At 35.9% G+C, this 27729-nt stretch overlaps 1 long non-coding RNA gene across 1 annotated transcript in view; it reads left to right on the forward strand.

Annotated features, from left to right (window-relative positions):
* The first annotated feature begins 3740 nt into the window (after positions 1-3740).
* Positions 3741-27729, forward strand: part of LOC103883874 — a 69254-nt gene continuing 45265 nt past the window's right edge. The window contains exons 1-2 of the long non-coding RNA XR_646249.4: positions 3741-9552; positions 11384-11509. This is a non-coding gene — a long non-coding RNA (uncharacterized LOC103883874). The remainder of the gene's footprint in view (positions 9553-11383; positions 11510-27729) is intronic.

Genomic DNA, 27729 nt, shown 5'->3' on the forward strand with positions numbered 1-27729 from the left:
GATGTAAAATTAATTTATTGAATGGAATTGTTTTGCCCTCAGGGAATAACATCACCATTTAATTTAATTTCCCCATCATATCGTCTCATTTGTAGAGGAAGAAAATAACTTTTCTTTTTAAGAGAATAAAGTGCATTATGCTGAATGGTGTACTTCATCCTTACAGGTTTTGCTTGTTCTAGATCATCAGTTGTCATAACAACATGATACATTGTGCAGTAATGCTTGCTTGCTGAATTTGGGAAGCCAGCACTGATTTAGATATTTACTTATAAGAAAATGTTGTGAGGACTTAAAAATATGTATAAAATTGTTCTTCTGGTTACATTTTTCAATATCACACAAATTCATTATGGACCATCTGATACCAAAACTATATTTTAAATATTGTTATTAAAGGCCTTGAAATCACATGTATCCTAGTGCTGGTGGTGTCCTCAGTGTTTGCCCAAAGATACAACTATGTTCTGTTCCACTGGGGTTCAGAACACAGGTGTGCTTAAGCCTAGTAGGTGGTATTATAAAATCAAAGCCAGAAACACCAAACAAAATGCCTGGCATTTATTTCACGTTTCAAAAAGAAGCCTACAGAAGTGCTGAGGGCAAAGGTGGGGTCTTGGGCAAAACTACTGTCTAAACTAAAGAAACGCAAAGATGGCCGGGCACGGTGGCTCTCGCCTGTAATCCCAACACTTTGGGAGGCCGAGGAGGGCGGATCACGAGATCAGGAGATCAAGACCATACTGGCTAATACTGTGAAACCCCGTGTCTACTAAAAATACGGGCGTGGGGGCGGGCGTCTGTAGTCCCAGCTACTCCGGAGGCTGAGGCAGGGTAATGGCGTGAACCCAGGAGGCGGAGCTTGCAGTGAGCCGAGATCTGGCCACTGCACGCCAGCCTGGGAGACAGAACGAGACTCCGTCTCAAAAAAATAAATAAATAAATAAATAAAAAGAAAGAAAGAAAAAGAAAAACAAAAGAAACGCAAAAACTCCTTTTGAGCTCTGTTTCAAGAATAAATTTATCTTTAGCCAGAAGTTAAATATCACACTAGACATTTCTATTTTCTTGAAATTTTAAATTAAACAACATTCGTAAAAATTACTAAAAAAGCATATTAAAAATTAAGACTATCAGCTTTTCCAGTATCAAAGCTTATTTTTGTTGTTTTTGCTATCTCTTCTATTTTCAAATTTATTCTCTAGAACCCCAATTATGTGTATATATTGGTCCTTCTGTTCCATAACTATATATATATATACTCTTTCTTTTTGGATTAGAGGAACACAGAATTAGAATTAGCATGATCCTCATGATCCTTACATGTCTGCTTTTTTATTTATTAATTTATTTGGTTATTTTCCATAATAGAATTAACACAGTGAATCACCCCCTACCTCAAAAGAAAAAAAGAGTTAGAACTTACATCTAACTTTGTGGTTTCTGTCACACCAAGCCCTTCTCTTCATGTGCAGAAAATGTTATTTTAAATCTTATGTTGATTATTCACTTGCATTTTTAATGGGTTTCATATATTTCTAAATATGCCGAAATAAGAATTTTTAAATAAGAAAACAGACGTGGCTACAAGTTTCACTTCCAGAACATTAACCTCAGCATGATTTCTATTTTTTATTTGCCATACACTTAATTTTTATTTATTTTTATGTATTTATTTATATATTTATTTTATTGTAATAGTTTTTTGGGAGAACAGGTGGTGTTTGGTTACATGACTAAGTCCTTTAGTGGTGATTTCTGAGATTTTAGTGCACCTATCACCTGATCAGTGTACTCTGTACCCGGTATGTAGTCTTTTATCCCTCACCCACTCCCATCCTATTCCCTGGAGTCCCCAAGTCCATTATATGCATCCTCACAGCTTAGCTCCCACTTATGAGTGAGGACATAGGGTGTTTGATGTTCTATTCCTGAGTAACTTCACTTAGAATAATGGTCTCCAGTTCCATTCAGTTTGCTGCAAATGACATTATTTCATTCCTTTTTATGGCTGAGTAGTACTCCATTTGTGTGTGTGTGTGTATATATGTGTGTGTGTGTTTGTGTATGTGTGTGTGTGTGTATATACAAGTGTATGTGGGTGTGTATAAATATGCCACATTTTCTTTATCCACTCGTTGATTGATGGGCATTTGGATTGGTTCCGTATTTTTGCAATTGTGAATTGTGCTGCTATAAACACGCATGTGCAAGTATCTTTTTCATACAATGACTTATTTTCCTCTGAGTAGATACCCAGGAGTGGGACTGCTGGATCAAATGATAGATCTACTTTTAGTTCTTTACAGAATTTCTACACTGTTTTTCCTAGTGATTGTACAAGTTTACATTCTGACCAACAGTATAGAAGTGTTCCCTTTTCACCACATCCATGCCAACATCTATTATTTTGATTATGGCCAGTCTTGCTTGAGTAAAGTGGTATTGCATTGTGGTTTTGATTTGCATTTCATTAGTGATGTTGAGCATTTTTTCATATGTTTGTTGGCCATTTGTACGTCTTCTTTTGAGAATTGTTTACTCATTTCCTTAGCTAACTTTTTGATAGGTTTGTTTGTTTTTTTTCTTGCTGATTTGTTTGCGTTCCTTGTAGATTCTGGATATTAGTCCTTTGTCGGATGTATAGATTGTAAAGATTTTCTCCCACTCTTTGGGTTGTCTGTTTACTCTGCTGATTATTTCTTTTGCTGTGCAGAAGCTTTTTAGTTTAATTAAGTCTCATCTTTCTTTATTTTTTGTTGCCATTGCTTTTGGGTTCTTGGTCATCAAGTCTTTGCCTAAGCCAATGCCTAGAAGGGTTTTTCCAAAGTTATCTTCTAGAATTTTTATAATTTCAGGTCTTAGATTTAGGTCTTCAATACATCCTGAGTTGATTTTTGCATAAGGTTACAGATGAGGGTCCAGTTTCATTCTGCTACATGTGGCTTGCCAATTATCCCAGCACCATTTGTTGAATAGGGTGTCCTTTCCCCACTTTATGTTTTTGTTTGCTTTGTCAAAGATCAGTTGACTGTAAGTATTTGGCTTTATTTACGAGTTCTCTATTCTATTCCATTGGTCTATATGTCTGTTTTTATACCTGTACCATGTTGTTTTGGTCACTATGGCCTTATAGTATAGTTTGAAATTGGGTAATGTGATGCCTCCAAATTTATTATTTTTGCTTATTCTTGCTTTGGCTATGTGGGTTTTTTGGTTCCATATGAATTTTAGGATTTTTTTCTAGTTCCATGAAGAATGATGATGATATTTTGATGGGAATTGCATTGAATTTGTAGATAGGTCATTTTCACAATATTGATTCTACCTATCCAGGAGCATGGGATGTGTTTCAATTTGTGTCATCTATGATTTCTTTCAGCAGTGTTTTGAAGTTTTCCTTGTAGAGGTCTTTCACCTCCTTGGTTATGTATATTCCTAAGTATTTTTTTTTCTTTTTTTCTTTTTTTTGCAGCTATTGTAAAGGGGGTTGAGTTCTTGATTTGATTCTCAACTTGGTCACTGTTGGTGTGTAGCAGGACTAATGATTTGTGTATATTAATGTATCCTGAAACTTTGCTGAATTCATTTACCAGTTCTAGAAGCTTTTCAGATGAGGCTTTAGGGTTTTCTGGGTATACAATCCTGTCATCAGCAAACAGTGACAGTCTGACTTCCTCTTTACTAATTCGGATGCCCTTTATTTCTTTCTCTTGTCTGATTGCTCTGGCTAGGAATTTCAGTACTATATTGAATAGAAGTGGTAAAAGTGGGCATCCTTGTCTTGTTCCAGTTCTCAGGGGGAATGCTTTCAACTTCTTCCTGTTCAGTATAATGTTGTCTGTGGGTTTATTTTAGATGGCTTTTACTGCCTTAAGTCATGTCCCTTCTATGTGGATTTTGCTGAGAGTTTTAATCATAAAAGGATACTGGATTTTGTCAAATGTTTTTTCTCTATCTATTGAGAAGATCATGTGATTTTTTGTTTTTAATTCTGTTATGTGGTGTATCACATTTATTGACTCGTGAATGTTAAACCATCCCTGCATCCCTGGTACAAACCCACTTGGTGATGGTAGATTATCTTTTTGATATGCTGTTGCATTCTGTTAGCTAATATTTTGTTGAGGATGTTGGCGTCTATATTCATCAGGGTTATTGGTCTGTAGTTTTCTTGAAGCTCCTTTTCTAAGTTCATAATTATTTTCACAGTCATTCGTGCTGCTATATTTTTTCAATTCACCATTTAAAAAGTAAAATGTAAATTAAAAAGAATGGTTCATTGGAAAGTAAAAAAACATTTTAAATATCATCTCTGGTAAAAAGTATTGTTAGAGATTTGAAAAGTTGGACACATGAAACTGACATTTTTGTAGTTCAAAAGCAATAATGTATCAGCAATTTCATATGTTTCACTTAATGCAAACCAGGTATTACAGACATTCACAGGAGGGACTGATTACATCCTATCGTTTGAGAAGACATCTTGATTCTCTAACTTGGTGGCCTTCAAACTTCAGCATGCATCAGCAAGCCCGGAAGGCTTGTTAAGACACAGCTGCAATGGGAAGGGAATGGGGCCCTAGAATTTCCATTTCTAATAAAGTTCTCAACTGTCTCTGCAACTAGTCTTGGAATCACTCTTTGAGAACACAGGGAGTCTAGCTGCTTGATTTTTTCCTTGCAGAAAAGTGTTATTGTTTTTATTATGTGGCGCTCATAAGCCAATAAGGAAAAGAAGAATCTCTCAATTTAAAAAATTGCAATGATGCTAAACCAGAAAATCACAAAAGGAAAATACAAGTGTACATTTAATATAAAAAGTCAAAATCATTTTAGTTATCAAAGACATGTAAATTGGAGAAACAAACTACCGCTTTTGAATACTCAATAACCAAGATTAGAAACTATTAGTAGTATTCAATGTTAAAAAAGGTAGAAACAAATGGATGCTCTCATACATTGCTAGTGGAATTATAAATTGCTAAAACCTTTCTGAAAGACAATTTGGCAACATATATCAAGCACAATACTTATGCTTTTTGCTCAGATAGTTCTACTTCTAGAAATTAATGCCAAGATACTCATCAGAGACATACACTAAAATTTATATACAAGTGTTCATTAAAGCACTATATATAATAAAAATTTGGATTATCCATCCTAAGTATTCAACACAAGATCCATAGGATAGAATATTGTTAACCATTACAAAAAATTTCTTAACAATTGTTGTATAATAAAATGAATAAAGCTGGAAAGAGCACTATAAAGAAAGCAAAGATCCATTTTATATGTAAACATACACACACGCAATACATGTACACATAGATGTACAGAAAAATACTGAGAAGAATTCGAACTAGAATGTTAGTCACTGTTACTTCTCACCATTGAGATTATAGAGGATTTTTCTTCTTTTTCTTTCATATACATTTTTGCATTTTCCCAAATTCTCCAAAGCGCATTTTGTGAGAGTGGTAAACTGGTTCTAGGGCTCCGTAGGTTCATTGCTCAATTATCTGATTAAAATATTTTTACTAGTAATTGCACTCCTAGGAATATAATCTATCAAAATAATCAAATGTACATGTAGAGTTTTATGTACTGGGAATGCTGATTGCAACAATATAACAAAATTTACAACCTTACTAAATGTTACCTGTTGAGAAATGGTTAAATAAATTGCGGTTTATCCATAATACAGAATTCTAAGCATTCATTTGAAAGAACATGCTGTTGAAGATTAATGACCTGGAGAAATGGTCATTGTCTCATGTTAAGTGAAAAAAGCAAAACACAAACTATGTACAATATAATCCCACTTTTTAAAAATATAAATATACAAATAAAAGATGTGAGGAGTATATCCACATATAAATCATGTTTATCTTATTATGGTTGATTTTTATTTTCTTATGTATATTTTACTAGTCGTCTTAGAATTTTTAAATAAACATAATATTCCTAAAAATTAACAAAAAGATGTATTTAAAAAATAAGACTATCAGCTTTTCCACTATCAAAGTTTCTTTTCTAAGGTCATACTTGTTCTCACAGCCATTTGTGCTGCCTTTTTAAAATCCACCATTTAAAAAGTAAAATGGGATTTTAAAAGAATGATTCATTGGAAAATAAAAATAGAAGTGACCAAAATGTTTAAAAACAAGGAGCCCTTGTTTATCTGACTGATGATAATAACCCAAGCTTCACTTTCCCAAAAGAATTCATTGCATAAATATCTTCTGGAGATGTGGAAAGTGGGGTTCCTGGGGGTTTCAGTCACTATTTCTAGCCAGAACTTCAGAGACACAAAGCTCTTGAATTTACATTAAAAATACACTTCTTAGTTATAGACCTGCACATTTCTAGCTGTAGTAATTCGGCAAAGCAGCAGCCGGTAGACACTAAAAGGAGCTTAGCTGCAAGCAAAATGGGAACATAGAAGGTGGTAGCAACCTGCTTCTAGGTAATCAGTCCGTGTCTAGTATAGCTAGTATCCCTTCCTTTAGTGAACTCCCCCTTTCTACCCCTCTTGGAATTCTCCTGGAACTGGCAATCCCAGGACCTTTCCTCTGCTAAATCCAAGGACACTTGGCCCAAGCTAGGCCAATCAGACTTTTTTCTCCTAGGACATAATAAAATTAAACCTGGGTAGTTTGATGAAATGGCCTAAAGTTACATTTTGTGAATTGCTGTTACTCAATTCTCAGGACTTGCTCTTGTTCTTCCTCTATCTGAGTCCTGATTATTTAATTCTTCTTTGTTTTATAAGTTACTCAGTCTCTTTTCAATAAAGTCATCAGTGAGCATTTCTGTTATTTACAACCCAGGAATGCTACCAGATGTATGGCAGAAATACAAACAATATATAGAGAAGGAAGAATAGGATTAGGGAAGGGGAAGAGCAAAGACTGATCTGGTCACATTTGTCACCTGCATCTGTTAGGACATCAGACATTATACCTGTTTATGTTCCTTAAAGAGTTATTGTGAGAATTGGCTTCTCCTACTCAGTCCATTCTTGAGACTTCAACCACGCTGACATTCTTCCTTTCCCTCAGAAGGACCAGATCATTTGTGTCTTTTGTGTGGTTTTAGTAAAAGATCTCCTTCTGCTTGAAGTGTTACCATCATAATCATGACAACCCTTAAACTAGCAAAGTCTTACTCATCTTGAAGATCCTCATTAATTGTCATTTCCTTTGAGAAATCTTCTGTATCCACAAAGACAAAGAAAGTTCAAACACTTGATGCTTCTTGAAAGCATTAAAAATAACTATAGATAAATAATTTGCTTTATAGTTAGGTATGCAATGTTTCTCCACCCTGCTATAGCTCCATGACTGTATAGAACCATGCCTGTTTTATGTATACTGATGTCATGCCCATCAACATACATCCAGTTCCTAAAAGCCTTACATCTAGTTAATAGTTAAATATCTGCTGACGGAGCAAATGGTCCAATATAATAATGTATGTGAAAAACTTTAAAAAATATATAAGAGGATAAAAGCACAAGGTGATGCAGAGTTCTACAATCCACAATGAGAGCATTTATGTTATTTATCTTCCTAGTATTACCACATTCCCTGTACATCACTGTGGGTCACTGAATGTCAGCAAGCTTAATTGCACTTCCTTTTGAGGACTGATTTGGAAGAGAAGGGTTCAAAAGTGCAGAATGATGGGTGGGAGTGTCTCCATGGATAATTAGCAGAGCCTTGATGTAGATTAAAGTCTTATCTTAGTCCACTGGCACTTCTATAATAAAAATAACATAAACTGCATGCCTGATAACCAATAAACAGATTTCTCACAGTTCAGAAGCCTAAGAAGTCCACGATCTAGGAGCCAGCAGATTCAGTGTCTGGTGAGGCCCCACTTTCTCATAGATGGCCATCTTCTCACTGTAATTGCACATAGTGGAAGAGGCTAGAAATCTCTCTGGGTCTCTTTTATAAGGGCACTAATCTTATTCATGAAGGCTCCACCTCATGGCGTCATCACCTCCCAAAGACTACACATTCAAAAAGACTCATACTGGATATTAGGTTCCAACATATGACTTTTTGTGGGAACCCAGACATTCAAACCACAGCAGGCCTGCCACCCTGAAGATGTTCTAAATAATACAAGGTCATGTTTAAAACAGTGTATTTTCTAAACACATGCAGCTTCAAGACAAGTAGCTGTCCCTGCAACTAGCTTTTCACCCCAATCCCTCTTATATAGAAACTCCAGAGGTAGTGCTCTTGTTGAAACTCATTCAATCTGATTTAGCCGCTGCTATAGGTAAGTAGTCAGGACGACCTGTGTCATGGCAAATAGTGACTCAATCCAAATGGATAACGGAGAATAAACGTCTGATTTGGAGTGTTTATCATCTGAACTGCAAGAGAATTATATTAATATATGCAGTAGAAGGAAAAAGAATATTCTACAAAAGAAACAAAATAATTCAAGACACATCTTGCACAATGGCCATATTCTTCTCCATTTTGGTTATGCCACTAGAAAGGTGCTAGCAATATTTGTCTATACAACAATGATACAGTTTTATACTTTATGATAAAAATAGCTCATTCCTTTTTGACTTGTCTTTTGAGGGCTCTGTTTATAAGCTCTGTGAGGGGAGCTTGAAATTATATAAAAGTTGTGAGTGAGAAAAAAGAAACACAAGCATTCCTTTGAAATGTTCTTAATAAATTTTAAAATTAATTTCCAGGATGATAGGTCTCAGAAATCAATTTAAACTATTTAACTCACCATGCAATAATGAAATTATGTTTTTAAAAAAGAGGTAAGCTGAAAAATTTCGAAGGCTGTGTGCAGAAAGCCTTTAGCAGACAGCAGGAAGGAAAACTGCAGGCTTATAATGGGATTAGGAGGGTTTTTTTCACTGGGAAAAGTGTTCACTGGAGTGCTAAGAGGTACAATTAAAAATACTATTTTATTCTTATGAGCAAAAATTCATCCTAAGATAAGAGTTGTAACCAGCCTACACTAGATGATCCTAACCTGCTTTGGGCTGTTATTTTTTTAACATCTCTTTAGTCCTATTAAAGGAGTTTACGTTGTAGGTGCTAGACTATATATCTCCTCTTTGAAAATTGGTCTATTCCAAGATTTATTTATTGTAAACAAATAAACATGAACTGTTTTTTTCCCATCAACTCCTTCAATAAAGAGAATATGGTTTGTCGAGTTATGTTTCAGGCCTTTTGGAATGAGCACAAAAGAGTAGAGTCATAGAGAAAATCTGTAAATTTTTCAAGAGAGTAAGAAAGTCTTGACATGTTTTATGCAAGTGTAACCAATGCCAAATGTTCTTGCTAGGTATCCACTTGGAATGTGGAGAAAGAGATTCTTCCAGACCCACGCTTTCTGTTTGCAGCTGTAATGCTGGGTAGAAAGTGTACATTTAACAATTATTTGGTTTATTTGATTGGAGTTGGGTCCTTCCCAGCAGTGCCTTGTTCTTCTCCATATAATGAATCTCTGTATCCAGTTGTTGCATCAGGAAAGCAAGAGTGGAACAGTACTTCTAGGGTAGGTATCTTTTTAATTCAATTCAATTCATTATACCTTGCAACCACTTATTGACTCTTTCTCTAACCTAAACTTGGTTCCTTTAATAACTCATCTGCCCTTCCTTTGGTGGCAGGGACATAAAGGATCATCTAATTGAGCGTGTAGATGGATCTCTCTCTCTCTCCCCCCAGATATATATACATACGTGTGTGTGTGTGTGTGTGTATATATATATATATATATATATGCTTTTCTATTTCGCTGCTTAAATATTTAAGTAGCTATTATACGTGTATCTTTTGATCCATCTATTTATTTTAGAAGAATTTTATTTAAAAAATCTTCAGAGGAAAGTTGTTAAAATAAATATATAGCTTATTCCCCACCTACACACATTTGCACACTCATTCCACTCACCCACATGCACACTCACACACTTTATTTTTTTCTTATTTGAATCAGCCACCACAGCTGCCAGTGCCTCAGGGGCTTTAAACATCAATCAGTTTCACAGCTGGAGGCAGAGTGATCTACAGCAATAAAGCTTAAAGTGCTTCCTTTTCTGATATAATTTGATTCTTCCATTAGAGCACACATTCTTTTTTTTTTTAAGCCAAAGCAAATGTTCTCTGTCCATACTAAGGCAAATAAATAGTTACCTTAAAGAGGCAGAAGGTATTACTCACCAGTTGGGATGCTAGATGGAGAAACTCTGTCCAATAATCCTTACTTCTGCACTGCTGAGTTTTTCACTTTTATCTCTCAGATTTGCATCTCTCCTGCCTCCTCAGGGCTGCTAGTGATCTTGGATCTGTTCGGCTGGGGGTGAATTCTGGTAGCTATAATAAATTAGACAATAGTGGCTTTATTAATATGTTCTTTGGTTTCTAATACAATAGAATTCAATGGAATAGAGAAAGATGCTATGACAGTCACTGTCATATTTTTTCACTGAACCCACAATGTTTGTCTCAAAGTTTCTCCATCAACTATAAGTTTTTAATTATCTTAAACATGACTTATCAGTTTCTCTGACAAGCTCACTGTACTTGTTATTCTTGACTTTTGAAGTTATTTATTAAGTAGTACTAGATAAGGTAGAAAGTGATTCCAACTAACTTTGATAACAATAGTTGCAAAGAATGTGCTGTTGTCAACAAAGATGTGCATTTAAAGATTAAGAGTGAAAGTGAGTCAGAATCCATTTGTGAAATATGGCATTATGCTTTGGTTCCTAGCAAGTAAACCTGGTTGGAATACTTGTTTGTTTGTTTTCCAAAAGAGACAGAGTTTTGGTAACAGAAATCCAGATATTTTTAAACTAAATGAGCAGTCACATCCTAACCTGAAGCTTGCCAGCCCAGTTCATCTGCTGCTGCGGTCACCCCATTCCAGCTGTTGACAACAGCACTTTAATATTTATGGTTACATTTACATTGGTTCTACCAAGGTTTCTTTCCCTTTTTTTGAATGAACCTATGAAACTAGTTTATACCAAAATTCATAATTATAGAATGTGGTAATATTAAAGCTAAGAGCGTCCTTAGAAGTTTCTAGCTCAGCAATATTACTTCATCCTCTTCCATTTTACTGTGGGAAATATGGGACTCAAGAAGTTTAAATAATCAACCCAAGGACACACAGGTAATAATTTATCAAACTAGAATTTAGAATGAAATTTTCTAAACCCCTATTGCAATGGACTGACTTGTGTCTCACAAACTCATAGGCTGATGTCTTAACTACCAATATGACTGTCTTTGGACATAGGGTTTATAAGGAGGTAACTAAGGTTAAATGAGGCCATTAAGAGTAGGGCCCTAATCTAACAGGTCTGGTGACCTTACAGGAAGAGAAAAAACACCAGAGCGCTCATCTTGAGTCAGATGCAGCTATCTGCAAGCCAGGAAGCGGGACCTCATCAGAAACAGAACTCTGCAGGAATCTTGATCTTGGACTTCCAACTTCCAGTATGGTAAGACAGATATCTGTGGTTTCAGTAACTCAGTAGATGGTTTTTGTTAAGATAGCTGGAGCTAAGATACCTATCTTTCCATTTTTTAATCTTATGACTGAATACTGAGTTCAAATTTTTTTTAAGAGATCCAATTCTGCCATTGCACAGAGTGGGGGATAGAAGTTTCTCTGATAAAATGTGTTCAGGGCTGAGCTCATTATCGATGACTGAGTGCTGCCTGTGTCCAAGCGATTTTGGACAGCTTCAAGAACGGTAACCCTTAAGCTCAAACTAAAGGTTTCATTGCTTCAAATTCTCCCAGCTTTAGTCTCCCACAAAAGGAGCTAGTTTTTATTTATTTTTATTCCTAAATGTCTAGTCCTTGGTTTAGTCTTTCAAACTAAGTGTGCATAACTACCACCTGGCTTTGTTTCTTTTCTTGTTATCCCGCTTCTCTTTCTTTTCCTACAGTGCTGCATTAATTTTGTCAAAAAATTCCCATAACCTGTTAGAGAAGTTTAGAAGTATATATTATTCTTTATAAAGGACCTTACTTAGTAAATGTCTTTGTCTCTCTCTGGGATAGAGACACAAAGAGAGAGAGAGAGAGAGAGAGGGAGGGAGGGAGAGAAAGAATTGTGTCCCCAGTTGAGCCAGAATAAACACCAAGCTTTGCAATATATCTTAGGAGAGGTGATAGTTTTTCATATTTGAAATTAAATTTTAAGAGATCTACTTGGAATAAGTAATATTACCAGCCAACATACTTACTTTTGATGAGTTTTTGAATTGGCTAAGCAATTTTAAGAAAAAGTTTAAATGTATTGTACTCAATCTTCCTAAAATTTGGCTATACTTGTCATTTTGCTGTTCAAAACCCTTCCATTAACCTTCTCTTCCTGGAGAAGGGAATAAAACTCTTAAGCCTGGTCTCTGACACTCCAACTGGATTCTCTCCCTCTTAATATGTCTCTTCCATGACATCTTGCCCTAGACAAACTGGTTGATCTTTTGTTCTCTTAAAACACAATGTGCCTTTCTATCATTTTATCATTACTTCCTAACTGAAATATCTCCTTTCTTCTCTGCCACTCAAATAAATTCTACCTTTTCTTCAACATTAGGTCTCATTTCTCATCATCTCTTGCCCCAAATACTCCTGCAAACAGTAATTTTTCCTTCCTTGCTACTTCTCTGGCACTTAAAGTCTGTATTTGTCTTTCATTACTTGTATGTTAATTTGTCAAAGTACTCTCATATTTGTGTGCCTTTTCATCTTACAGGCCAATGCTCCCTACCACTCAACCCCCAGCACTTAGCACAATGCCATGCACAGTCCAGATGCTTTTTATTTCTGTTAATCGTGATTGTGACGATAATGAAGTTGTTCCACAACTACTCTTAACTACCAGCACTTGCTACGGAATATGTGTGGGGCAGTTATCATCAGGCAAGAACTGTGCAAGTGTTTTATATAGGCCACTTCCTTTACTCTTTCCACAACCCTCTGAAATACATGTTTCTTGCTCTTTTACAAATATATAAAATGAGACTGGAGATGTCACATTAGACTGATTATTTCTATGACTAGATGATGGAGAAAAGGACTAGTACAAGTTCAGGTTAATGCCTTATCAATGTCAGGTGTTTTGTAGATATTACATCATTTAATATTCACAACAGTTCTGTGACATGGTTTCATCTGAAGATGAGAAAGTCCAAACCCCAACAGATTAAGTAAGTTGCCTAAGGTCAGGCAACTGTGCAGACACCAGATTTCCTTCCTCTTTCAGAATAATTACCTTCAGTAGCTGCTTTAGCTGTATTTACCTTTAGAAAAATACTACTATATATTATAATTTAATATTGTTTTACCAACCTTAAGTTAAATTTTTTCTTTAAATAAGAATTGCTTAAGTCCAGATTAAAGAAATAGTTTATGAATATTTGAGAATAAATCATCTACATTAACCAATTAATGAGTACCATTCCAACATAATTTATATGTCTGGTAAACTTCCTGAAATAGGGAACTCTTTCAGGATAATTGATTTTAGGTGGTCACTATGAGAAGAACGCTACTGGAATGGTTGATTTCAGGGTATGGCCCAGAGCCTCTGGGCACAGAGTCCTTGGTAGGGAGCATGTCTGGAGTCTGCCAGGCCGAGGGATGGGTCTCTTCAGAGAACTACTACATTTTAAAGGGAAGATTTTTTTTTCTCCTCTTCAGAGAATTTCAAATCTTGGCACTAAAAAGGGGGAAAAAGGTATGTCTTTTCTTTGAAATACTGGCTTTTTTTCTGAAAAGACCACCCTCTCCCCAAGCCTTGGAAACTTCAAATAGCCTGACCGAGAAGTCAGAACTCCTCTGGTTAAAGAAGCTGTTATCTTGAAAGCTGCTACAGGCTATAAGCTCTTAGAGGGTCCTGGAGCTCAGATTCTGTTTGTATTCATTTTTAATAAGCTAAATGAAAAGTGGGAAAGAATCCTGAGCATGTGTATAAATGCATACATATGTGTATAGCTATACATGCACATATTCTTATCATTTAACAATGTAAATATATATTTAGTTAAATATGCACCTGACAAGCTAAATGTCTTCTTTAAAAAATAAAATTCAAATACAAATATAAATTTTATTTGAAAAATTGTGATTAGGATTTTTTACTAAATATATCCTTGCAGCAAATTTCCTGTGAAATTTTAATTGGATTTCATACTTTTAATCTTATTTTTATGCACCTCACATTTTACTACTCTGTAAGAATTTGACATAATATCTATGTGTTTCTCTTACCTGATATTATAGTTTAAATACATTTTAAATGCATGAATTAAAGGGCAAAATCCAAAGTCATTGACTGGGGTGAATATTAATTTTAATATAGTGTCTCTATTTTTGGCACATTCTACACTGTGGATACTTTTCTGTGTCTCCTGGGTGCATGTAATTGTAGCTCTCACTTTCTACAGAGGAAAAAGTCCTGAATTACATATATAAACCAACATATGTTCTCCTATTCTCCTCTAAATGCATACAAAGAAGAAATATTCAAAGTCTTAAATAGTAACGTAATGTGTCTTTAGGTTACATCTGACACCCTTTCAACCCTACCTTACATCTCTCCTATCCACTTTCTACTCCAACTATGGCTATGGCAACCAGTCTCACACAGGTATAACCAGAAACCTGGCCTCAGCAGCATTTCTTTACTTTTTGACCTAGAGCTTTTTCATAACTTGTACAATGCCAACCAAGTTGTTCTGACATGATCACAAAGTAGTGCAAGGCATCAGTCCCCTACAGGATGACCCTGGACAGATGACAGATGTGATCCAGTAGATAAATACACCCCCCTTGCATCCTTCAGGTAAACAAGGCATAGTTATATACTCAGAGGTCCCCAGCAAAACAGAACCCCAGTTGCCGGTTGTTTCCAGTTATTATTAAGCTAGTGAGTAGTTTAATAACATATCCTTGCATTGACTTTTTCTCCTTCTGGATGTCATTCTATGCCAGTTCTCAACCGTGTCTTATTTTTCTCCTCTCTCCCAGCCCCTGGGGATATTTGGCCATGTCAGGAGACATTTTTGGTTTTCACGACTTGGAGGCGGGGGCTATTGGCATCTAGTGGGTAGAGGCCAGGATGATGCTAAGTATTCTACAATATATGGCACAGCTCCCACAACAAATTGAGCTGTTAACTGTGCCTGAGTATAGGCTATCAGACCAATTTGCTTTCTTAGGCTTGTCAAGAAAAATTCCACTTGCTCTTTTAATTTGATGCAAACAGGTTGGAGGGGAAGAGCTAAATTAAAATCTAATAATGCCTGGGAAAAAAGAGGCTGAAAATCAGCCATTTAAGTTCAACCTGAATGAGTTTCAAAGTACTTGGGTCTGAACAGTGATGAAGTTAAAGTTTACATAAAGCTTTCCATGAAACAAGGCTCTTCTTTTTCTAGATGACAACTCCAACTTTAATTTTTTTTTCCTCGTTGGACTGTGCATTCTTTGGAATGTTTGGGTCTTGTTTCATCTTTGAATTTCTCACAACTTTCAGTTTGTCTCTGCGCAGCAAATGTCCATATGGTTATTGAATTTGTGGCAGATGAGGATTGTGCTCTAGTCCCTTGATTCCTAGTGTGCTGTTATTCCCAAGGAATGTGGATGTAATGTAAGAATGGTCAATTAGGCAAGCCAATTATTTTGTAGCCACTTTAAAGCAGCATTCTTTTGTTATCCCTAAGTATGTATTTCCCATATTTTATCATTTTGGAGTGTTGGAAAAATTTATTTCAATCAACTCTTCAGTTTGAATATTGTCATCAGGTCACACCTTAATGAAAGTATATCAAAGCCCACTGAGTTTGTTTCTACTTTTCAGGAAGCAACAAAATGACCTCTTGTAAAGGATTTAGTTTATTTCAAATATAGTTAAATCTTCTCTGAATTATTTAACCCCTCTAAATCTACAAAATTGGCCCAATGAAAGGAAAAATTGTCAGAAGACTTAAGATCTTCCAATTGTATCCTGAACAGAGAGTTTCTCCTTTATCATTCAATTACATCTTAAAAGTTCAGTGAAATTAAAGAAAAGAAACCCTGCTCACTTCTTGTTAAATTTGAGTTGAAATTTCAGAGAATGTACAGTTCAACTAAGCCAAGTCCCTCATTTCAGGAATCAGAACACTTAATGCTGGGAGATGTCAGTCAAGGGTTATAAAGTGTAGTTAACAGGATAAATAAGTTCTGAAGATCTGTTTTATAGCGTGGTGACCATAATTGGCAGTACTGCATTGTGCTTGAAAATTGCTCAGAGAATGGATCTTAAATGTTCTAAACACAGACTTACACAAACTGTAACTATGTGAGATGATGGATATGTTAATTAGCTTGAGTGTGGTAATCATTTCACAATGTATACATGTATCAAAGCATTATATTGTACACCATAAAAGACAATTTTTTATTTGTCAAGTATACATCAATAAGAAATGTTTTAAATTAATACAAACAAAATAAAAACATTTAACTTCTCTATGGGCAGGTACAGAAGGGCCTTCATTGGTTATTAGTAGATTGTGTTGCTTCTTCTAAACCAAATCTTTCTTAATTATGTAGTAGTGGCATGGCTAACTTCCACTTCCACTTGTATCTTCTAGAGAGCCACTCATAACATTAGTGTCAGACACAGCATGCAGGTGGAATAGGAGAACAAGAACACAGGTTTCATGCTTACAAATACACCTTCTCAAAGAAGAGGTATGATATGTAATCTTGCACAAACTTCTGACTTCAATTCCGTGCCACACTCCTATGACCTTGACCTTCTTGGCCTTCTCTTTACCAAGGAGGGACCGTAATAAAGTATTCACTCTCCTAAGATATTAGCAGGTGTTTAAAGAATCAATGTTTCAAAAGTATCCTGGGGAGAAAAAAAATTACTTAGAAACATGTAATAGTTTTATTAATTCACCTTCTTTTTAACGACTCATTAAAATTGAGCTTAGAGCAGCCTACCTGTTGTGGATTCTTGCTTCAAGCTCTCTCTGTGCTTACCACCCTGAACCTGAAACCTTGTTGAGAATGACTGCAAATCCACAGTTTTAAGGTTCGTTAATCACACTCCCTGCTGCATACGCTTTCTGATGTGCTATGATGCTGAATGAGATTCTCATACTTACTTATGCAAAATATTAGCACACCTTTTTTTATTAAAGATGTGGTTTATTAATCTTAATAAATCACAGTTTGTCGCGGTATTTCTGACTGCTTCTTAAGTAAAATGGGGCTTGACTGTGCAGTAACTGTGTTTATGTCATGCTTGAATTGTTTAAGGTGAGGCTTTGAGTAGTTTTATTGCTTTTGTTTATATAGGTAAACCCAATCTGCACATTTGAAATGATTGATGAACTGCAGCCCCACTTGGAGTGTTTGTCATCACTCATGTGCTGAAGTGACATTTCTTTATGTATTTTGGCATAAACATATGCAACTACTGGCAAAGCATTTGACCCTAGAGTCTGACTATTTGTCATTCTAATCTTTTTTTTTTTTTTTTTTGCCCAAAGTCAGGCAAGTTACTGTATATTCTTTCTTCACGGACATTGCTAATTATTCAACAGACAGTAAAATAGTCTTTTGACTGGGATCGCATAAATTGCTGAATGTGCGATCTTCATTTTTCCAGCCAGGCAGCTAGGTACTATGCAGTAAAATAAATAAAGTTGAGATCCATGTAAATGTCAAGGAAGACAGCCATATTGAACTACAATAGCTTTTCAGGACAATCTGCAGCTTTTATCAATGAAAAAAAAAAAAAGGAAGAAAATGCCATAAGTGTGAGATCTGGCAAATCAAATGTAGGCAAAGATTAAGCAAAATTCATTAAATACAGCTACCTTAGAATATAATTTTCCTATAATGGGTCTTTGTTGAAAAGCAAGTAACCAATAACTCATATCAGGTGGACAGAGATAAATGAAAGTCTTCCTCACCTCCAGGCTCAGAGTTCAACCTCTATGTTGTGCTGTTTGAAAACTTTTTATTATTTATTGGTAAAAATGTCAGAAAAATAATTAAAGTGCAAAGTAATTTTCTGAGGAAAGCAATCACACCTCATTCAGAGAACTTGCCTGTGGTTGCATTCCTGTGAGGCCTGAATGAGCAACACACACACACACACACACACACACACACACACACACACACAGATAATAGGAGAAACCAAAATAAATGACATCATTATTACCTGGTTCATGGAATGTAATGAAGAGACAAATGGTTAAAGGTTCATTGAAAAATCAGAGCTGACAATTCTAGACAGAATACGGTACATGGTTCTTAGGATACACTTTAATGAGAAATTAGGTAACTTGCTCATTTTTATGATACAAAAATATTTTACTTACAATCATTCAATTTTAAGCTAATTACTCAAATGTGGGATAGTTGACAAGAAGGAGATACCAGGTAAATGAAGAGATTTCAGGTCTTCGTCTGTGGCAGGCACCATGTTTTAGTGTGATGTTCAGGGGGAAAGTTTTCATTCTCTTGCTTCAGTAATCAAGCTGACATACTGGGGTTAAAGGGTAGCAGCCATTGTGTTAGTAATAAAAACCAGCAGTATAAACATATACATATAATGTACTGGCTTTTTTTTTACATGTTAATGAAGTGTTAATTTAGTTTGAACTCTGCAGTTCCGGAAGGTAATGTAGGAATTTGTTTTTCACTTTGCCTTTGTTTTCGGAGTTCTTTTTTAAAACTGTATTATACTATATTATTGTTCAAAGTATTTGCTGCCTTCCCCTGGGGATGGATTATACTTCCCCATGACTTCAGATTTAGTCATGTAACTGGAAGTGCCCCTCGGAGCAAAAGGATCATACATCAGGAGTGGCCACATGAGTTTGTTTTTTTTTTTCCCCCATGAAATGTGCACAGAAAGGTTCATGACACATCAAAACAAAAGTTTTAAAGACCATTCTGTTGTTTCCTCACATGCTTGTTCCTTTGCTGCAAGTCTGGCAATATTCCAGAAAAGGGATACTCCATCAGCCTGGCTCCCAGAACAGAGAAAAGGAGCAGAGCCACAACTGACCCACAATGGACATGTAACAGGAACATGAAAGAAATTGTAACTTACCAAAATTTGGGGCTCATTTATTATCACAAGTTAGCATAGTTTATGTTGATGGATATCCTAAGGATTTGGCAATCTATTGAAAATCAGAGCATTTATAGAAATTTTCACCAGGGCCGCCTCATGTTTCTTCCTCTGTCAATTACACTAAGTTAAGTAGATAATTATCAAATATCTAACACTCTGCTAGGTTGCGTGGAGAGGTACTAAGAAGCATACATCATAATCACAACCTTCAAGCCCTTAGTTTAGTCTTTGTGTATAGCCTCTACTAAAGGAAATATTTCTTTTACTCTTGAGACATAGTTATGAAAATGATGCACACATTTACTTATGTGTGCAAACTATAATTATAATCTGATTTCCAGAAGTCACAAAGGATCATCTAATTACTTCATGCTTCCACCTCTAAAACAGCCATTACTTTAGATGTACCTTCAGAGTAGGCCACATTTACGTGGGCTAGTTGAGGCTAAACTCCATGCTGTGCATTTTCGCGTTTTACCTCAGGTAAGCTTAACCACTTGGATGTTGTAGTCCAGGTGTTACAAATGAGCCCTACCTGAGGCCCCAGGACTTAAAAGCAGTGACTGGGAAATCCACCCTGCCTCTACCGGCCCAGGTCTCTTTCTTGTACATCAACTTGATACACAGCATGAGTGTTTCACAGTCATGTGCTGAGAACTGCAGTACATTGGGGCCCATGAGGACTGAGCTACAGTCTTTTTACAGGCACTCCAAAACTGTGTCCCTTTGATTCTCTCTGGCATTTTTTTCATTTATCATCATGGTATTGGGACTGTGCATTTCAAAGTATTTCTTTGTGACTTCTTTTGATAGACATGGGAGAACCCACAAAGTGCCATTCTCTCCATTTCCTGCTTCCTGCCAGGGATGATAGACCCAATGCTAATGAGGAACAGTATCTGAGAAATATTAGACCAAGGAGCTATGGCTCCATTTTCCTTTAAAATCCTATTGCTTATGCACCAATATCTTCTTGGCTTGGCCTCATTTCTTTTAAGCCTCACATTTATAGCTTGTATTAATTTGCATGGTTGCACTGAAATAGTGAGGAAATTAATTAGAGTCCAGAATATTATGAATCAGAGTATTCACATCAATAGAACTAATGCTTTAGGGAGTAAGAAGGAAGAATATAGACCAAAGAACACTGTTATAATACACTTCGTGGTACTACAAATCAAAAGTGGACATGCCATTTTGTTCAGTATCAGACAAAACATTAAAATATCGTTTTTTTGTTTTGTTTTGTTTTGGCTCCCACAGCATTGAAGTTATAGCAGTAAGAATATAGTATGTAGCATAGAATCAAGTCTAAACTTTTATGAAAAAACAATAACTACAGTGTCATTCCATTGTAGTTATAAGTTGGGCATCCTAAAGACATATGAGGCCTGGTGTCAGCAAGCCATCTTTATCAAAGTGACCAAGTTCCTTTGGTCCTTTCTTTTGTTCTTGTCATTTATTATTCTCCCCATTTTATTAGTTCTATACTATGATCAGGTTATCTGTATTATCTGAACTTCTTTCTATGTATTTATAATGCATAACCTATTGCATAAGACAAGCTGGCACTCAGATTATTATTAAAAAGGAATAGTAATTTTTTATAACTGTACATACATTCATGTGTATGACAACTTTGAAGGCAACTTAAGTTACCTAGGTTTATTTGCTGAGTATATGCAATTTAAAAATTCTAATATTTGAATAAACATATTTATGTTTCAATACATGGGTTTACATTCTACAAAAATATGTTGAAGACCTTCCTTATACCTGGTTTATTTTTACGAGTTGTGGATAGGCAATCAATAAAATGTAGTCTCTTTTTCATAAAGTTGATATTTTAATAGGAAATATGGACAATAAATAAACAAGAAGAAAGATATTTAAATATTTTTAAAATAGCAATTGATAATTACTAGAAAAGTTAAAAAGAGTAATGCAGATGCCATTTTAAATAATGTGGTCAGCAAAAGGCCTTCTTAGGATGGGCTTTTCAAAAGAAATTTGTAACTGAAGTAAGGATGACAAATGAGGATTGAAATGAACATTGATGAGTAGGCTAAGGGTTCCTTCTTAGGGGAATTAATTGTTTTCTTCTACCTCTTTCTGCTTTCTCCTCTCCCTTCTTTTGTTTTCCCAATTATATTCTTATATAAAAAATGCTAACCTTTATTTTCTTGAGTCTTCATTTCTAACAGAAAATCATTCAGACAATGATAACCTCTCTTCAAAGATTAGAGTCACCTTACACCCTACCATTTATATTAGGAATTCTCTTCAGATAACCTCTCAGAATTAATAATATTTTTTGCCATCAGACAGTTACTTTTACATATTTTTTCCTTGAATTAAGGGAAGCTTTATTCTTCTATTTAGAGATGATTTATCAGCCAGATTTTCCTCTAAATTACTAAGCCAATTCAGGTGACATGAAATAATTTATTCTTTAAGGTAAACATGGAGAGAAAAATCAGAAAGAAATTGACAGCCTAGTGAGACAAAAAGGCATATTCATTAAAGAAAACCTTTTAAAGAAAAACTTGCAACATTACTTCTTTGAAAATCTACTTCTCTGTCACAGCTGTGTGGCTACACATATAGCTAAAGCTACCAGCAGTGACACAATCCTAGGGCAGATGCACAAAGCTATGCTTTAAGTCCGCATTTCTTCTCATCCTAAAACTGGAGCAGGAAGGAGGTATAGAGGTAACTGCCAAAGGTGGGGAGGCAGTGAGTGCCTATCCTGGCTAGGCACTGTCTGGTTAGATGAGCTTGGGCACCTTGCTAGACTTGATTTCTTCCAATGTAAATGGAGATAATAATGCTTACCTCATGGGGTTTTTATAAGGATTACCTAAGATAATGTGCATAAAACACACACCATGGTGCCTGGCGTGTGGTCAGCACTCAGTAATTATGAGGTCTAATTATTAGTATGGCCTATGTTCTCTCTCCTCTTTATTCATTTTCTGAATGCGTATGGAAAATCAAGAAAAGACATACTTTAAAGAGATGAAAAATTGGGGATAACTAATAGACACCACGTAGTAATCATCTGTTATCCTCAAAACGTTGAAAATTCTAAGTTCCAGATACTGTGAAGGTCTGGGCCTTGCTAATGATAGCGGTTATATAAATGCTTGTCAGGTAAAACAGAAGAATAAGTCTACCTGGATAGAGGTGAACCATGCCAGATGATTTTGCCCATCTGAATATACACAGTATATTGAGCACAGAAGAAGGTTCAGATAAAACCATCATTGTTTAGATCCCACCAAGAGAGGCTTCCTGATCTACAGCTGGTGCATTTTCTTAGTGGCAGGAGGGGGAGAACTGTGTGCATCTGATCTACCAGTGTAAAGTCCTGATCTACTCTGATCTACAGAGACTTGGTTTAGAAGGGATTTGCCCTCTGCTTTTCAAGGGGACTTTACACTGATGTTTTGTGATTTATTTTAGTTTTCTGCCAGATGAAAAAAATACTTAAAAAATAAATTTAAAATTATTATTTATTTGTAGACTTTATTGTAGTCTCTTCCAGTAAAACGTAAAATCTATGAATATATTGGTATATCTTCAGAGCCTAAAATATTTCCATAAACCTAGTAAGACATTCAGTAAAAACACTATAATCGTTGGATGAATATATAAATACACATATGAATGAATGGATTAATAAATAAATCAATATCCAAATGAGGAAATGTCTTTTTATATTTTTTCACACCTCAACTGTGTCTGAAACACAATGAATATTTCATACAGAAATAAGTACTTAGAATCATGAACCCTTGACTAAAAATAGTCCTCTTTTTTTCTAGGAAAAATGGCCTTTTCAATCCAGGTTGTAGCTTCAAGAAAGACAAAAAGAGAGTCAAAAAACCCAGAGAGATGTCACAGTCAGATTGCCCTCACCTTTAGCATATGTGCTTTGAGACATCCTATAGGTGTGTTGTTTAAACTCCCACCCAACTCAGAAGACTTTCCTTGGAGAAGGGTACTAGATGATGAGTATTTTTGCTTGAATACTTCCTGTGAAGTGAAGCTCATCAAATGAGCCAGCATATTAAAAGTTTGGAAAGCTATAATTATTAAAATTTTCCTCTGGCTGTGGGGTGAAAATCTGCCTCCTTCTTACTGGAACCCACAAGAGTACCCTATGTTATCCCCCTAGGAGCAATAAAATCAACTTTGTTCTCTCTTAAATATGAAAGATAACATTCTTCCCCTTTTTTTTTCTCCTCCCCTAGGCCTTTTGCTATCTGCTATTCAGAGAAAATGTGTCTGATGATTCATATTCCACAGTAGAATGTAAAGTGTGTGGGCCAGGCACTGTGGCTCACACCTGTAATCTCAACACTTTGGAGGCTGAGGCAAGTGGATTGCTTGAGCCCAGGAGTTCAACTCCAGCCTGGGCAACATGGCAAAACCCTATCTCCACAAAAAAATTAGACGGGTGTGGTGGCACATGCCTGTAGTCCCAGCTACTCAGAGGCTGAAGTGAGAGGATGGCTTCAGCCAGGAAGGTGGAGTTTTCAGTGAGCTATGATTGTGCAACTGTACTACAGTCTGGGTGACAAAGCCAGCCCTGTCTCAAAGTAGGTAATAATAAAAAAGAATATAATGTATGTGGGCCATTTATAAAAATCCAGGAAGGAACAAAAGAATATTCAAACTGTCATATTTTCACTTGTATTATTTCAAATGAATTCTCACCATCACCATATGAAGAGGCCTTTATTAGACCATTTTAAGGATTAGGAAACCAAAGCACAGAGAAGTAAAATACTATAGAAAGTGAAGCTGGAATTTGAAACCAGAAATAGTTAACTTAAAAAATATATATGTTTTGTCTTATCCAGATACAATGTGGTGTCTTTCTGTAAATTTTGGATAAAGATAATTAATTTTCTGTGAATAAAGGTAACCTTATATTCTCCCATGATAAGAAATTTGTTTCAGAGTGAACCAGCCCTAGTGGTTTGTGGCATGAGTGTTAAAGGTTTTAGATGGAGTAAAGTGTCACTAACATGAACAAGGTAGCTGAGAAGTAATAGGAGTATGTCCAGGACAAGGCAGAAGTTGCCTGGCAGACTCTCTTAATTGGGTTCCAACAGTTCTATAAAAATTTGGGAAGTACAGAACAGACAGACAGACAAGTCCACTCCCAAGGGCATTGACTAAGGCTAAAGATATCCTGCCACAGTTCTCAGTGGCCTGAGCCTATAGTCTGAGAATTCAGAATTAACAAGGCAGGTATTTGCAAGCATATCACGATCTATTTGCCTATTATGTATAAACTTGCATATTTTTAAAAATAATTTAAGTGTTTTAGCTTGCAAAATACAGATATAAGAAAAACATTAAAATAAAGATAAATGAATCCATCAAGTAATAAAAGAGGGAACATAATTATATCAGAAACAATGAGTTACAGTTGGGCTCTGCAATTGTGCATCACATTTAACTCTGAGCTTCCTGACTGCCAAGGCAGAATTAGTGAATAAGAAACAACTGATATGCCTGAGTCTCGAACACAGGTTGTTGCCATATTCCTTTTCCTCATCTCCTGAAACACACAAGAGGAAGACCAACAGTGTCTTCAATATAGGTTATTCTAGACTGAGCTGGACACTGCAGACAGAACCCCCTGGGAGTCTTTTACAAGGATTGATACTCTGATGGTATCCCTAAACGTCTGTATATTGTCTAATATGAATTTATTATTCAGTGAATTAATCAGCAGGTATTCGTTGAACCTCAGCTAAGTGCCAGGAAAAATTCCTCTCTCTTTACAGCACAGAGTCAATATAAAAACTGGTTGATTGTCTCCCAAATAATGTATATAAATCGGGGGTTTTCAAAGCGTTTTCATTAGATAATTTCTCCTGAAACATGCACTGCACACACCATACCCAGAAATCCAGCTATGATGTAGCAGTGAGGAAGAGAGAGGCTTTTGGTCTCCTGGAGCTTGCATTCTAGTGGTATTTTCATATTCATGCCATGGCAGTCGATAAACAAGAATGATGAGATGTTCAGACTCTGAAGTGGACTTAAACTCAAATCTTCAGCCCTTGTTTTCTATGTGTGTGCTTTTGACCATTAAACAAAACTGATTCAGGCCCCGATTCCTCTTAGTTATAAGGGAGATAATTCATAGGGTTATTGTAAGGATCAAATATTATAATGAAACAATTATGGGCACAAAGTAAATGTTCAATAAATTTTGTTACAAATTAAGAAACTGAAATTCAGAAAGGGAAAATGATTGTCTAAAGATATATAGCTAACAAATGAGAGAACCTGGATTCACATCCAAACAGCATGTCCCAAAATCCTGTGTTTTTCACTATTTTCCAATGCAAGACAGGGTCACAGAGAGTCTGAGCCAGATCTCAAAGTCTCTGGAATGGCAGGCTAAAAAAATGAACGTAGCAATAAAGAGTCATTGAAGATTTGGAGGGTCATATGTGAAAAGACCAAAATGCTATAGGATGATTGATCTCATGGCAAGATGAAGAATTATTGAAAGGACAATAAAAAATAACAGAGGTTTAGGTTTGTGTCGATTTACATTTCAGTTTTTAACAAAAATGGTATTATTTCTGAGGGCTCTGTTCTGTTCCATTAGTCTATATCTCTGTTTGGGTACCAGTACCATGCTGTTTTGGTTACTGTAGCCTTGTAGTACAGTTTGAAGTCAGGCAACTTGCTGCCAGAGCTCAAAAAACAGTCATGTAATTGATAGGTTAATTTCTGTGTCCCAAGGCCAACCAGAAGGAACTGGGCCCCAGAATCTGACACTCTCAATTGTGGGACCCTCTCTGCAGATCAGAAAGCAGAGGCTAATATGACTGGTGAGGACAGCCTACTGTGTAGAGGTGGGATGTAGATGAGCCTTTAGTGATTCTCAACCACGTAGCTATCCACTTCATAGACTCTCTTGGGTCTCACGTCCTTCATCAGTAAAATGGCATAATAAAGGTATCTACCTACCTCAGAGGATTGCTGTGAGTTTTAAAAATAGTTAATATATGAAGAGTGTTTGGAATAGTGCCTAGTACATAGTAAGGGCTCAATAAATCTCAGCTCTTTGGATTGAGCTTAAGCTCTTTGTATTTCAGTTTCTACATCTGTCAAAATGGGGACCATGCGTTATTTTTTTTTTTTTTTTTTTTTTTTTTTTTTTTTTTTTTTTTGGAGACAGAGTCTCGCTTAGTCGCCCAGGCTGGAGTGCAGTGGCGCGATCTCGGCTCACTGCAAGCTCCGCCTCCCGGGTTCACGCCATTCTCCTGCCGCAGCCTCCCGAGTAGCTGGGACTACAGGCGCCCGCCGCCTCGCCCGGCTAGTTTTTGTATTTTTTTTTTTAGTAGAGACGGGATTTCACCGTGTTAGCCAGGATGGTCTCGATCTCCTGACCTCGTGATCCGCCCGCCTCGGCCTCCCAAAGTGCTGGGATTACAGGCGTGAGCCACCGTGCCTGGCCGACCATGCGTTATTTACTCAGTTCTGTGACCTACTTTTTACACCGTAAAGTTGTATAGTCAGTTTGAAACTTATATATTACATGTAGCTTTTTTTCCTAAAACAAACCCATTATTATAACTATTGAAATCTTATAATCAGTGACATCTCAGCATCGAAGAAACAGGGAGATGCCTGTCTTGCATAGTCACTGAGTCCATGGAGATGTGATACGTTCCCCAGGGTGTAGCACACAGTAAATATTAACTCCTCTCTCTTTGTTTATTTTCTCATTTTGGTTCTAGGACATCTTTCTTTCACTCCAGTTTTGTGTGGGCATTTACCTATAACTTTATGTTTTTATGAAATCGAGGACTCATTTGTTGTACGTATCCTTTCAGAATCAGACAAAGATATACTGACTGCTCCTCCTTCCTCCTTTCCCCCGCTTCCCCCAATATAATGTATTTCAGGACATTAATTCTGAAAGGCTGGTACTTGGCCACTTCATGAAATAGTTTAACATCACCGTTAGATGTTAAACTGAGGTTAAGAGCTCAGGTTTCTGATTTTGATAGAGCTTTAACACTTTCATGTATAAATTGGTAATAATGATATCAACCTAGACGCTGTTTGAAAATTAAGAAAGTAATACGCTAAACCCTTAACATGGTGCCCAGTATATAGTAAGCCCTCAGCAAATGATAGCTCTTGTTATTTATTTTTCATATGACACCAATTGTGAGTTATCTGCCATCTATGACCAGTGAAATTATAAGCATAAAAATGTCTATATAACATATATATTTATTTTAAAATCACTGATTATTTAATATAATCTACTTTAAATTATCTCAAAAGATTATAAATTTCAATGCATAAATTGTCATATTCTAAAGTCAGAGATACCTCTGTCTTCTAAATATTCCATTTAAAAATATTAAAAACTAATTTTAATGAAATATAAATAAAATGCATCCCTAAAATGAAATGCACATTAAACACTATTTAAAGGATGAAAATTATTACCTGACGTCACAGTCCAGACTATCTTCTGTTGACACAATTGCACAAAATATGAGAAGGATA

The sequence above is a fragment of the Papio anubis genome, chromosome 6 (assembly GCF_008728515.1).
Source record: "Papio anubis isolate 15944 chromosome 6, Panubis1.0, whole genome shotgun sequence".
NCBI classification, from domain to species: Eukaryota; Metazoa; Chordata; class Mammalia; order Primates; family Cercopithecidae; genus Papio; species Papio anubis.